We start from the raw sequence: 12,748 nt of genomic DNA on the forward strand, positions 1-12,748 counted from the left end.
ACGACAAGGCCTGCCCCCCTTCCTCTCTGCGTGCGTGCCTGAGCTGGCTGGTCACTGCTCTTGTTACCTGTTCTCTGCAACTGGAGAGAAGGTTTGGTAGCATCTTAAAATATGCACTCAGGTTTAGGGGGAGGTAGGAGGCCCGATTTTGGCTTCAACCACAGCCATGGGCCCTGGTCCAGCCTTCACAGGGCTCTCCACTGAAGGATGATGGGCATAATCCTTCCTTATAGGTACCCTGGGAACATCTTCTGAAGGAACAAGGGTAAAAATCACCCGTCACCTCATTTCTACTATTGTGCATGTGTACCTCCCCACAAGGCTTGAGGGCAGATGCAGGGAGAGGGAGAAGAGACCTTGGGGCTGGGCAGACCCGGTTCATACCCAAGTCTGCTCCCACAAGGCCTTGGGGAAGATGCTCATCTCTCCAATGCTCACTTTCTGCCCTTGTTACATACGGCAGAGAACTCTAGGTACTCATCCCGACCTCTCTCCTGCCCCCTCAGGAGCAGGATTCCAGCTGTTCTCTAAGCACATTAACAGCTGGAAGAGACACTACATTTCCAAGCCTCTTCTGCAGAGCTGTGTCATCATGTGACCAAGTTCTGGCCAAGAAGATGGTAGTGGGATTGGGTGGGACTTGGAGAAGTCTCCTTAAAAAAGAGTAGATGGGTAGGGAGGGATAAATTAGGAGTCTGGGATTAACATATACACACTACTATATATAAAATAGATAACCAATAAGGATCTACTGTATAGCCCAGGGAACTATACTCACATCTTGTAATAACCTATGATGGAAAAGAATCTGAAAAAGAATATATATATACACACACACACACGTGTGTGTGTGTGTGTGTGTGTGTGTGTGCGTATAACTAAATCACTTTGCTGTACAATTGAAACTAACACATTATAAATTAACTATACTTCAAAAAAAAATCCCCAAAAGATTAAAAAAAAAAAAAAAAAAAGAGGAGATGTGCTCTGCTTCTCCCTTTTTGTCTTGCTGCCTGGAATACAGATGTGGTGGCAGCAGCTGGGACCATGCAACAACCCTGAGGAAGGGAAAACTTACCCTGAGGTTGGCAGGGCTGGAAGAAAGAAACCTGGGTCACTATGACTTAGTGAAGCTGCCAGACCAGCCCTATACAGCCACCTCTAAACTTCTTTTACAGGGAGAGAAATAAATGCCCAACTCATTTATGCCACTGGTGAGTTTTTCTCTGTCCTGGGCAGCTCAACCTATTTGTTACTGATAAATAAAGCTCAGCAATAATGTAAATAAAACTACAGCCTGCAGCCCACCACCTGTTCCTGTATGGCCCATGAGCTAAGAGTGATTTTTAGAGATGATCATTTTTAATCAATGTGATGATAGGAAATGACAGCTCTAAACCCCACCACCTCAAAAAAGAATTCCATTCTTCTCATCAGTAGACCTGTATTATGAAAAAGTTACACTCAATTATTATTATATTTTGAATTTTTTCAATAAAAATATTGTAGAAATCTGTTTTTTCATTACATCAGTACCTACATACTGTCCTCGATTTTGCCTCATCTTTTGCAAAATCTAAAATATTTACTGTCTGGCTCTTTACAGAAAACATCTGTTGACCTATGGTATAGAAAAGTCCCAAATACACTGCTAGTCATATAGAAAATGCTCAGTAAATGATAGCTACTAGTATAATTAAATCTCCAAAAAAGCTTGGCACTGAAGTTACTCAATTATTTCTTCCTCTTTGCGAGATATTATAATCCTACAGAAAAGTCTGGCTTAATTCTTTGCTGACTTGAACAGATTAAAAAAAAAATCTTCCAGTCAACCTCACCCTTCCCAAGCATCTTCACTTTCTTTCCTACTTCTTGGTCACCAGGCAATAAAAAATAAACACGAGAGCCTAACAAAGACACTTACAGTGTACTGTTTCCCATGCCTCCCTCCCCACTCCACCTGTCATAGACACATATCTTTAAGATCACCTAGCCAAAAAAGGGACAAAATGGGTAAGACAAAGCAACAAGTCTAATTTCATTTAGATTCCTCTGGAATGTCTCTGTAACTGGGCCTACTATCCATCCTACATTTCCCCAGCTAACTCCAGATTTGACAGGTGTAAATTGCCCACCTGACACAAATGAACGGAACCCTGGGCAAAGCCACATATATGACTCCACCATTCACCACATGGCACTAATGCTTCAGCCATGACCAAACTCAATCTGGGCATCTAGAAAGAGCTTCTCGTGGATGTAACACCAGGAGCCGTTGAAACATGAGTTCCAACCTTCTCCAACAAAAGGAAAATTATATGGTTGAGTTAAATCGCCAGTTCCCAAGCTTTCTGGGCAACAGTGCCAAGTGTTTGGCTCATGCCCATGTCACTCTGCCAGTCTGTGCCAGCTCCCTCCTCCATCCTTCTGCCCCCAACCTTCAGTTGGACACACTCTGATCTGTAAAAGAGTTTGGGCTGTTACAAATACGAGGCTTGGGATTATGAAATGGGGATGCAGGATGAGTGCAGTGGAGGCCCCTGATGGAGAAAGAAGGGGACTCTTGCGGGCATCAGGTCTCTCCTGAAGGCAGTCAGGGAAGCAACGGCTGCGCCCTGGCACAGGGGCGTGAGTAAATGAATGAGGTGGCACCAAGTGGGACTCTGGGAGGCGGAGCTGTGTCTCTGGCTGGGTGTCGACTCCTTCAGATTACCACATCCGGACTCAGCCCACTGGAAGGCAGGCCAAGGGGAAAGTATTCTGGCAAGTGCGGAGGCTCAAAAGATTTCAACACATCAAGGAAAGGGAGCCTTGGCCAATGGCTTAGGAGGGTGGTGGGTAGGCCAGGGAAGGGATCAGTTCCTTTAGATCAGCCAGGACCCTTGGTTATGAGTTCTTCATGTTGCAAAGAATCTGAAGCAGGCAACTGGGATGGCAGGTGGGGGAGAGAGTTCTTGATTAAAAGTATCATGTATTTTGTCTCAGCGTTAAATGTTCCCCAGGAGGATGTATCAGAATGTCTGTTACAGCATTCTCTGTAATAGCCGCTGACTAAAAACTAACCAAATGCCCACAGAAAATTGAATGGGCACGTTGGGATTTATTTAACAATGGAATACTATACAACAATTAAAATGAATGATCTACAACCGCATACAACAAAATGATTGAACCTCACAAACAGAATGCTGAGTGAAAAAACCCAGGTACAAAAGGAGTATGATTCCATTTATGTCAAGTATAAAAACAGGCAAAACCTATCACGCTAGAAGTAAGGGTAGTGATCAGTGGTAAGGGGGGGCAGAAGGGCCGCTGTGGCACTGGTGACATTTTATTCTTAATCTGTATGCTGGGAACATGTGTGTGTTCACTTTATAAGCATCAGATATGTTCACTTGAAAAGATTCAAAAAATATAACTTGGCCTTTGACAGATGGGGAACCATAGTTTGCCAGTCTTGAAAGGAGCCCTGGATATTCTGGGGTTGAGGCACCGATATAACTTCATTTGACGATAAGGTTCAAAGAGAAGGGACATGATAATAGTGGTAGTAGCTGTAACAATAGTAAAAATATATAATTATAGTAATAAGCTAATATATATTCAGTGCTCACCTGTGGTAAGCACTTTGCAAGTATTATTGCATTTAATTTCTACAATAATCCTATGAAGTATGGGCAATGACATCTCACTTTATAGTTGAGGAAACTGAGGTTCTGAGGGGTAAAGACATGCGCCCTGACCCGATTTAAGCATGTGGCTGGCGTGCCGGTTGGGGAGAGCTCTTGGCAAAGTGAGAACTTGATCCAGGCCTCCTGACTTTTGAGTCAATATGCCTCTGGGTGGTTGAAAAATGTCCCCCTAAAGATATGTCAATGTCTTAAGTCCTGGAACCTGTGAATGCTACCTTATTTGGGAAAAGGCTCCTTGCAGATATAATTAAATTAGGATTTTGAAAGGAGAAAATTATCCTGACTTACCCAAGTGGGTCCTAAGTGTCATTGTGTAAGTGTCCTCACTAGAGAAAGGCAGAGAGAGAGATGTGACACACGCACAGATGAGAAGACAATGTGAAGATGGAGGCAGATATTACAGTGATGTGGCCACAAACCAAGGAACACCAAGGATTGCTGGCGGCCACCAGAAACTGGAAGAGGCAAGGCATGAATTCTCTCTGAGCCTCTGGAGGAAGTATGGCCCTGCCAACACCTTGGTCTTCAAACTTCTGGCCTCCAGAACTGTGAGAGGATAAATTTCTGTTGCTTTAAGCCATCCAGTTTACGGCAATTTGGTAAAGCAGCCACAGGAAACAAATACACTCTCCATCATCTAAACATCGTACAGCATCATGTAAACAATGTTCTACAAGACGGCCACACGAGTGTCCCTGAGAAGCATCCTGGGATCACACAGGTTTGGGAACTAATGTTAGACAGTTTCCTTTACAGTTGGACTTCTCGGAACCTTTTATGTGTTTACTGTGTCTTATGTGTCTTTGAGAAGGCGGTATGGTAACACAGAATTTCCCAAACTTAACTGGAAGATCCCACTGGCCAGTCCAGGGAAGTGCTGCAGTATGCCACGCTGAAAACACTGATGAGACCCACGAGGGGACAAAGGTCTAAAAATTTAAGAGGTGTTACTTTGCCAAGCTCATGGTTATTTTTTAAAGCCCCCCCCCCCAAACACAGCATAGTAGTTATCAGATCAAGAGTTAGACTGGATGATCTCCGTGGGGCCTTTGAAATCTAACAATTTCTAATTCTTTATGTATAACACCAGAGATGGTTCTTGCCCATTGCAGACATTGCTAATCAATCACATCACAGTCCCCTGAGCTCTGAAAGGGCCCCCTAGTCCTCCTTAACCAGAGCTCCAGGCAAATAAAACCTATGTACTATTCCTGTCCTAGTAACTCAATAGACAGTTCAAATAAATAAACCGTGGCTTGTGGGATTTCAGAAATGCCTGTGTTATTTTCTTCCTGCCCAGGAAGGACAACCTCATCCCCACCAACATTTGTTGATTTTCTTCCCATTTCTAGAACGTACAATCCTTTGCTCTGATTTTTAAAAGAGAACTCCAGCAATGATACTGGATGAGAGCCTTTGGGAGCAGGGAGGGGAGGGTTTGGGGCACTCTACACAGTCTAACCTTTGTTCTCTTGGCAGAATTTTCTCCAACAAATTAAAATATATATGTGTTTACTGCCTTCTGAGCTCCAAAGCCATTCATGGAAGTTGCAGTTGATCTTAAAAATCTTTGCATCCAAAGTCAAATCCCAGAGCAGCAGCTGCATCTGATTAGACTTTCCTGGCAGGAAAGTTCAGAAGCTCAGGGTCTTCAAAGAAAACCATTAGTTGGGGGGTGTAATTTTAAAAGGTGAGGAACCATGAATGCCTCACTCCTACTGCAAGAACACCTTCCGCCGAGGGGTGTACAAACCTCTGCAAGGGGCAACTATCACTGACCTTGTTTTATAATTAAAAAAAACAACTGAAGGTCAGAAACATTAAGTACGTGGATTTAGTGAGGCTATGAAGCATTTTAGTCGTTCCATCCCCCCAAAAGGAAGAGGGAGTTGAGAAAAGGAGGAGAGTAATAAAAATAATTTAAAAATTTATATTAAGTAACAATTTTCTTGCAGTTGCTATGTCAGACACTGAGCTAGGTCACGGTCAGTCAGCTCAGTCAGCCCCTACTAGGTGGCAGGAACTGTACACTGAGGATGGGAGTTGAATAACATAGTTCCTGCCCTTCAGGGACTAGGAGAGAGTGGCAGACACTTGTCACATTGAAAAAAAAAATATTTTATATCTTGAGAAATGCTTTGGACAAAAAGTAACATGGTGTGTGGGGAGGGGGGCGGGGCTTGGTGACACAAAGCCGGGCAGGAAGTCCTCTTGGCAGAATGACATTTAAGCTAAGGATATCAATGATGAGAAGCTGCCAGCCGGGCCAAGTTCTAGGAGGAGCGCATTCCAAGCAGAAAGAAGAGCAAGTGCAAAGGCCCAGAGGCAGGCAGGAACTTGGGTGTGAAGGGCCACTGTGGCTGGAGCATGTGGACAAGTGTTTGGGGAAGGAGACGTCCTTGCAGAGCAGACAAGGGGCAGCTCTGTTAAGGTGGCGGGGAGGGGGCCATCCCGCAGTTCATGGTGAAGTGTTTGGATTTTGCTCGTATTCCAATGGGAAGCTGCTGGAAGATATTACATAGGGGAGGGGTAGGATCTGATTTAAGCTTTAAAAACACTCGGTACTGGGGAAGGTTACTGAGTAATCAAGGCGAGAAACGATGGTCACACACACTAAAGTTGTGCCTGTAGAGATGACGAGCAGCGCTCCGTTTGGGATAAACCTCTTTTCTATCATATTGTTTACTGAGGTGTAATTTACATACAGCAAAATGCATATCTTATGTGTAGAGCCTGATCAATTTTGACAGATGCCTGTACCCATGAAACCCACACTCTACCGAGAATGTAAAGCATTTTTTGTACCCAGGGAAATGACTTCAAGCCCCTTTCCCGTCAGTCTTCCCTCCCCCTCCCCCATGTTCAGTGTGGGATATATTTTTGAGGTAGAGCTGAAAAGACTCACTTCCATGGGATTGGACATGGCAGTGTGTGGAAAAGAGAAAGATCAAATATGCCAAAAGTCTGTAGCTCAAACAACAGGGTGCCTGGAGGTGCCATTGCCTGATGCGGTAAAGGCTCGGGGAGGAGAATAAATCTCCAGTTGTGCTCTGACACATCAGGTTTGAGAAGCTCAATGAACACCTAAAGAAGACGCTGAGAAAAGAGTTCAGTCTGTAAGTCTGGAGCTCAGGAGCGAGGTCCAGGCTGAAGATGGAAATCTGTTAGTCTTCGCGTGAAGCCATGGACTGGATGATGTCAGCAAGGGAGCGAATAAAGATGAAAAGGAGAAGGATGAGGAGAAAGAGGATGAGAGCAGTCCAAGGAGAAAGAGCAGCAAAGGAGACTGAGGCAAGAGGAAGGTGCGGCAATGGGATACACCTAAGCCTGCCGAAGCAAGAGTAAAACCACAGCAAGGCGGGAACGATGCACTCACACAAATGTTCCTGGCAGGTGGAAGGCAACCTCCGCATCTCTTAATTTATTTAACCATCCCCCTAACTCTGTAGGGTAGGTCTCATTATCATTCCCATTTCACAGAGAAGGAAATGAGGTTCAGGGAGGTACTGACTTGTCTAAAGGCTAATAAACAGAAGAGCTGACATCTTGACGCGTAGCCGCTTTCCCCCAAGCACGTACTGCAGCACGTTAACAAGTCAGGCTGCAAAAGGGTTCTGGGGTCATATTAGCATGGAAGACGCAAGCTCATAGTTAAACAGGTTTCCCCACTCAAGGGCTCAAAGCCTTTAATATGCTAGTATGAACTGTGATTCCTCCAAAGAGAGATGTAGGGTATCGCAGGTTTCAAATATACATGGCACCATGTTTATGCTTTCTTGTTTGGAAGAGCCATTCGCCCAACAGGTGTTTCCTAGAACACCGTAGGGGAACCATTCATTGCTAGAAGGCAACAGCATCACGTCTTCAAAATGTGTTTGAACAAAGTCCAAAGTGTTTCCACAGACATTATGTCACTTGTACTCAAAGGAGAAAGGGTTGACATGAACATTCCATTTAACTGATAATGGAGGCAAAGTGCATGAGGTTAAGTGGTTTGTCCTGTATCACAATCCTGCAGCAATTAAGCAAGAGAAATCAGCCCCGGTTCATAAGCCCAGGGGCAAGAGAAATCAGGTCAGGCCAAGGGGGAATCAAGCAGGAGGCGTGAATGAGGCTCCTCCTCGCCTCTGCCCCTTTCTTTACAACTCTCCCTTGGTATTGGCTTTCGGCAGGAATCTACCTGGGGGGAGGGTGTTAGTTTACGCAGAAGATGGAGGAAAAAGATGGGCTCCAGGTGGGCTCAGGTCACAGGCATGAGGAAAAGGCTTTAGCCCTGTTAGGTGTGTGAACTGGGAAGGGTCTTGTGGGAGGAGCCTGAGGGAAGTGTCTGGAGAGGAGGAAAGAGGTGACACTGGGGACTGTGGAAGGACCCACTGAAGGACACAGACCTGCCTTAAGGATTCCAAAAGCTGGGGGACTCAAAAGCGCCTCACAAGTAAATCAATCTGACCTTGAGTCGTCTTGGTTCAGCAGTTAGAGAACTGAAGGCAAATTAGTCAGATGCTTCTCCAGTATGAACGTGAACCCCTACACCCCCATGCAGCCCTCCCGCATCCTGCCACAAGGGGCCCTCGTGGACCGCAGCTGCGTACTGCATGCCAACGTCACAGGGAAGGGTGCAGCAGAGAGAGTTGTGGGGAGGGGTCACTAGGTCCAAACTGTAAAGGGAAGACCACACAACCACCAGGAGCATAAGCGTGAGCTCCACGGATACTGAGGTTGGACAGTCACAGGTTCCAGTCCCCCGCATGGCCACTTAGTAGCTGTGTGACCCAGAAGAGTTACGGAACCTCTCTGAGCCTACCCTTCCTCATCTGTGAAACAGGGGTGATAACAGCACCTACTCCGCAGGGTTACTGGGGGGATTTTAAGCGATCAGAAGGGAAAAGCCAAGTGTGTCTCAAGGTAGAGTCCAAGGTCTCACTTGAGATGCTTCTTAAAATGCAGATTTCTAGGTCTTACCACATACCCCCTGAAACAGACTCTCTGAAGAATATTCTTATGTGCAGGAAAGTCTAAGAAAGATTGATAAGACACGTAGTCTGTACCTGGCAAAGACTCAGTAAGTTAATAGCTATCATTCTATTTATTGCTATCATCAAGTATAACATGCTAATATGAGACCTTTTCTCCGGGCTAGACAGTCCGACGGCTCAAAATTAGAATTCATCCGAAATCCAGCTCAATAGATATTCACTTATCCTCAAAAGCCTAAACAAAGCCTCAACCACTGGAAAAATTAAAGGTTTTGTAATTACAGCAGCCTAGGTGAATGCAAAGGAATCTTCTGTTAATGTTACCAAGAAATCAAGTAGTCAACTTTTTTTTTTTTTTTTTTAAAGAAAAAGTAGTACAAGGCAAACTTTCAAAGACGTGATAAGCCATGTCACGTACACACTCCCTGATGTTTGGCATCTTGCCTGGGAAGGTGCTTTGGGAGGAGGAAGACCCTCGAGATGGGTACGATGATTTCTATACACAAGCTGGCTGGTAAAAGTCAAACATGAAGCAATTCTCAAAGGCCTCTGGGCTATATTTGCAGGGAAATCATTCATGAGTTTTCCCAGACACTGAGTCCCACAGTACCTGCGTCCGTCTGTTCCCTCCAGCGCCCCTCTATCTTCCGTATCTTCTGGAAGACATCCAGATACAATCTTTGCAAAAACGAGTCTTCCTCTGCTTGTCACACAGAGCAGCAGGATATGAAAAAAGAACATCACTCCAAAAAACAAACAAACAAAAAACTGCACAGTAATCAAATGCTAAGTATCCTGGGAAAGAATCCCTTGCCACTTAGATTCTGAGAAAAAAAATTAAAAAAAAAAAAAAAAAGCAAAGAAACTTTTTTGGAACATTACATTTAAACTCTCCATACAATTTCCATCAAGTTTCATTATATTCAACTAGGATTGCCATTCTGTGTTTTGGTAGCTGAAAAAAAATTATTCCCTTTGCTTCCTCTCACTGACTCGGAATATCACGCTGAGTTTATATGCACCCAGAGCTCTCCTATTTGATTACACAGCTAGGAGGTGCTTCACGTGACCAGGTACCTTTCAGGAAAGATTCAGAAAACTAGCTTGGGGTGCAGAGCGTCTCTAAGATTTGGTTTTCCAAAATTATTAAAAACGGCAGATCTCTGTAAGCACTACACAAAGCAGGGCACTGGACCCCCTGGTTGTCCCTGGCTGCCTTTTAATTGCCCGATCTTCACGTTGGGGGTAAACGCAGCACAGAATCACTCTGCCTTCTCTGCAAACAGTTCTGCAAAGACCATAAATGTCACCACCAAATTGGTGAGTGCTAGTTCAAACCTTTGCCTCTCATTCCTTGATGCATCTGTGTCCCTACGGATAACAATCCAGGCTTAAAGGAAATCTTGGGAAAAGGAGCCAAGAGCTTTTCCTGCTAAGGCTAGTGGGAGGAGGCCAATGGGGAAGTGGGCTCGATAAAACTGTCTCAAAAATAAGTTCCATCTTAAAAAGCTCATGAAGGGACTGAGAGAGTTATTTCAGTTTCTCAAATGGAAGCCCAACCCCAAAAATAAAAAAAGAAAAGGCTTGTTGAGGGAGAAGCTTGAAAGGCTGGGAGAGGTTGAGGGTATCACTGCAGAAAGATTGCCTGGTAACAGAGCTTTCTTGTATTACACCCAAAGCTGTGTACCATCTGAGGCTGATTCAGGAAAATACTCAAATCTCCTGGTAATTTCCTGCAGACAAGACATTTAATCATCTCCAAGCCTCCACCGCAAGAGAGAGAAAAAAAGCAAAAAACCTAAACCAAATGATTCACACTCTTAAAAATGAATCTGCCTTCGGAACAAGAACTGTTTTCTGCTCTTGAAAAGCAGCCACGATTTGTTATTCTAACAAAGTGTTCCCTTCCTCCAAGCAGAAATAAAAGTCGCTCAAGGAGGGCCTGTACTGATTTCTGTTCAGCATTTCTTGAAACTTCCATCCAGTCAACAGTTTCTCCTGGCAGGTTCTCAGAAATCCAGGGAGAGCTGGGTAGTCAGTGACTAAGAACACAGGATTATTTTTATAAGCTTTCCCCACACCCCCACTTTTTGGCCCCATGGGAAGATGTTTTATTGTAGGATGAGCAGAATTAGCTGTACATATAAATTCTTCACTGCTCATCTCCCTTGACACCTTTATCTGAATTGCCTAACGGCTGGGAAGATTTGGCAATTGATGATTTGAAAAAGGAAAGGCCCAAATCCTCCCCAAGTGGTATTTGTTCTGTCTGTACATACAGGGCTGTGTCCATCTCTCTAATTACTCAGCTAGCTGCACAGATAAAAACATCTGTTTGCAGAAAGCAGGGAACCCAAAGTATACAAATGAGTCACACAACACCCAAACAACTGCAAATAAAGGTAATCCAGCAAGATGAGGGCTGTTACAAGCCAAAATAATTTAATATGGGCGGAAATGGACTTTGGCAATCCATGCATCAGACTTTGCTCCAATTTTGGAAGGCTTTTCTTCCAGCAGCCCAGCAGCCTCATCTTCAAAAGCAACAACAACAAAACCCAAAGAACAAACAAACAAAAACGACCAACCCGCTGGCCCTCTACATTAGGCTTCCAAGTTCTTCCTTAGGTACACATGAGCAAACAGATTGGGGAGAGGGAGGAAGCTGAAAAGGCATCTTTTAAATAAACCTTACCCCTCCCCCAGCCCAATCCCTATAGATTATTTTGGTTTTAAAATTTCCCAGGATACAGCTGCCTAGGCACTCCAGATTTGCATGATCTCAGGTAAGTCTCCCAACAGCCAAGAGGGTACATTTGCAATCCTGGGAGAGCAGGGTTCCAATGAACTCCCCCCAACAGCTTTCCCCATCCCACAGACTCTTTTCTCAGAGCTAGGAAGGCCAGGAGAGGGGGGCCTCTCCCCTACTTCCACCCCTAATTCAGAGAGAATAAAGGAACACGTTTCAGAGCTGCTTAATTACAGATATCCACCAAGGAGAAAAGCAAGGAATTTTTAAAGTTCTAGGAAAACGAGCAATGAGGAATGTGGGGAGAAACACATAATCTTTTAAAGTAGACCTTCCTGGAGACATGAAACATTTTTTGAGAGTGTCAGGGAAATAAATAAGTAGGTCATTAACAATACATACATTTTAAGTACTTGAGGGAAATGAACTGTAAGAGAATAAAGGCTGTTTAAAAAGCAAGTTCAGGGACGTTTAAATGTTTCCCTCGAAGAAGTCCTAATACAGTAACAACATGATCCCTGTCTCGTGATACTGTTACTATTATTGGTTAATCAAGTGCGCAAAAGCTGGGAGACGCTCAGATCAAAAGGACCCCAAGGTCCCCTCCCTATAGCTCATGACCTCCCCAGTGTCTGTGTGGCAAGGCGCATCTCTCCCAGAGGTTACTGTCCCAGTTTAAGGCCCCCTTTCCTAGAGAGGGTGGTGAGAACCAGGAGCCCCCGCGCCCCAGTGCCCCCTCCGTGCGCCCTGGCCCTGGGGGGCCACTTACCCGGCTCAGCCTTGCATCGCTCGCCGCTGCGGCGCCTCCACCGCCGGGAACTAAGGGGCTGGGGGGAAGGGGCCGCAGACCCAGGGGCAGGGGATGCGGCTGCGGCTAAGAAGACCGGCGGGGCGTCGGCCGCCAACTGCCCGGAGCCAGAGGGGGCCCTGCAGGGGCTCCGCGCAAGGGAGGTGACATTCCCGGGGCGCGGTGGTGGCAGCTGGCAGCTGCTTCCCTGCGCAGCTCTGGATCCAGGAAAATCGCTCAGGTCCCCAGGAGGGACGCTTCCAGCTCTCCAGGCTGCCTCCCAGCTGCTTAAAGGGACGCCTCCCCACCTACCGCTGCGCTTATTGGTGAAAATTCCAAGCTCCAGGCCAATCCTAGGCCTGTTCCCAAATTGAGATTTCAATCAAGGGAGCTACTGCTTTAAAATTAGAAAAGGCTGATGGCGGTGGGGGGTGGGGGTGGGGTTCAGCCACCTTTCCTCAGAAGCAGAAGGACACAGGCCCTCTGGCCCTTGCACGTGGAGGTCCCCAGAGCTGGCAGTGGCTGCAAAAGCAAAATTATGGTG

General features: G+C 45.5%; 1 protein-coding gene across 2 annotated transcripts in view; it reads right to left on the bottom strand.

Annotated features, from left to right (window-relative positions):
* Positions 1-12,748, bottom strand: part of PRICKLE2 (prickle planar cell polarity protein 2) — a 331,761-nt gene that overhangs the window by 151,772 nt on the left and 167,241 nt on the right. The window contains exon 1 of one of the 2 annotated variants that reach the window (XM_059937696.1): positions 12,187-12,425. The exons of the other annotated variant lie outside the window; for it this stretch is intronic. The gene's annotated coding sequence lies outside the window, so the exon portion shown is untranslated. Of the gene's footprint in view, positions 1-12,186; positions 12,426-12,748 lie in introns of those variants that run through there. 2 annotated transcript variants of the gene reach the window in all.

This window comes from Balaenoptera ricei, chromosome 11 (genome assembly GCF_028023285.1).
Source record: "Balaenoptera ricei isolate mBalRic1 chromosome 11, mBalRic1.hap2, whole genome shotgun sequence".
In the NCBI taxonomy this organism is placed as follows: Eukaryota; Metazoa; Chordata; class Mammalia; order Artiodactyla; family Balaenopteridae; genus Balaenoptera; species Balaenoptera ricei.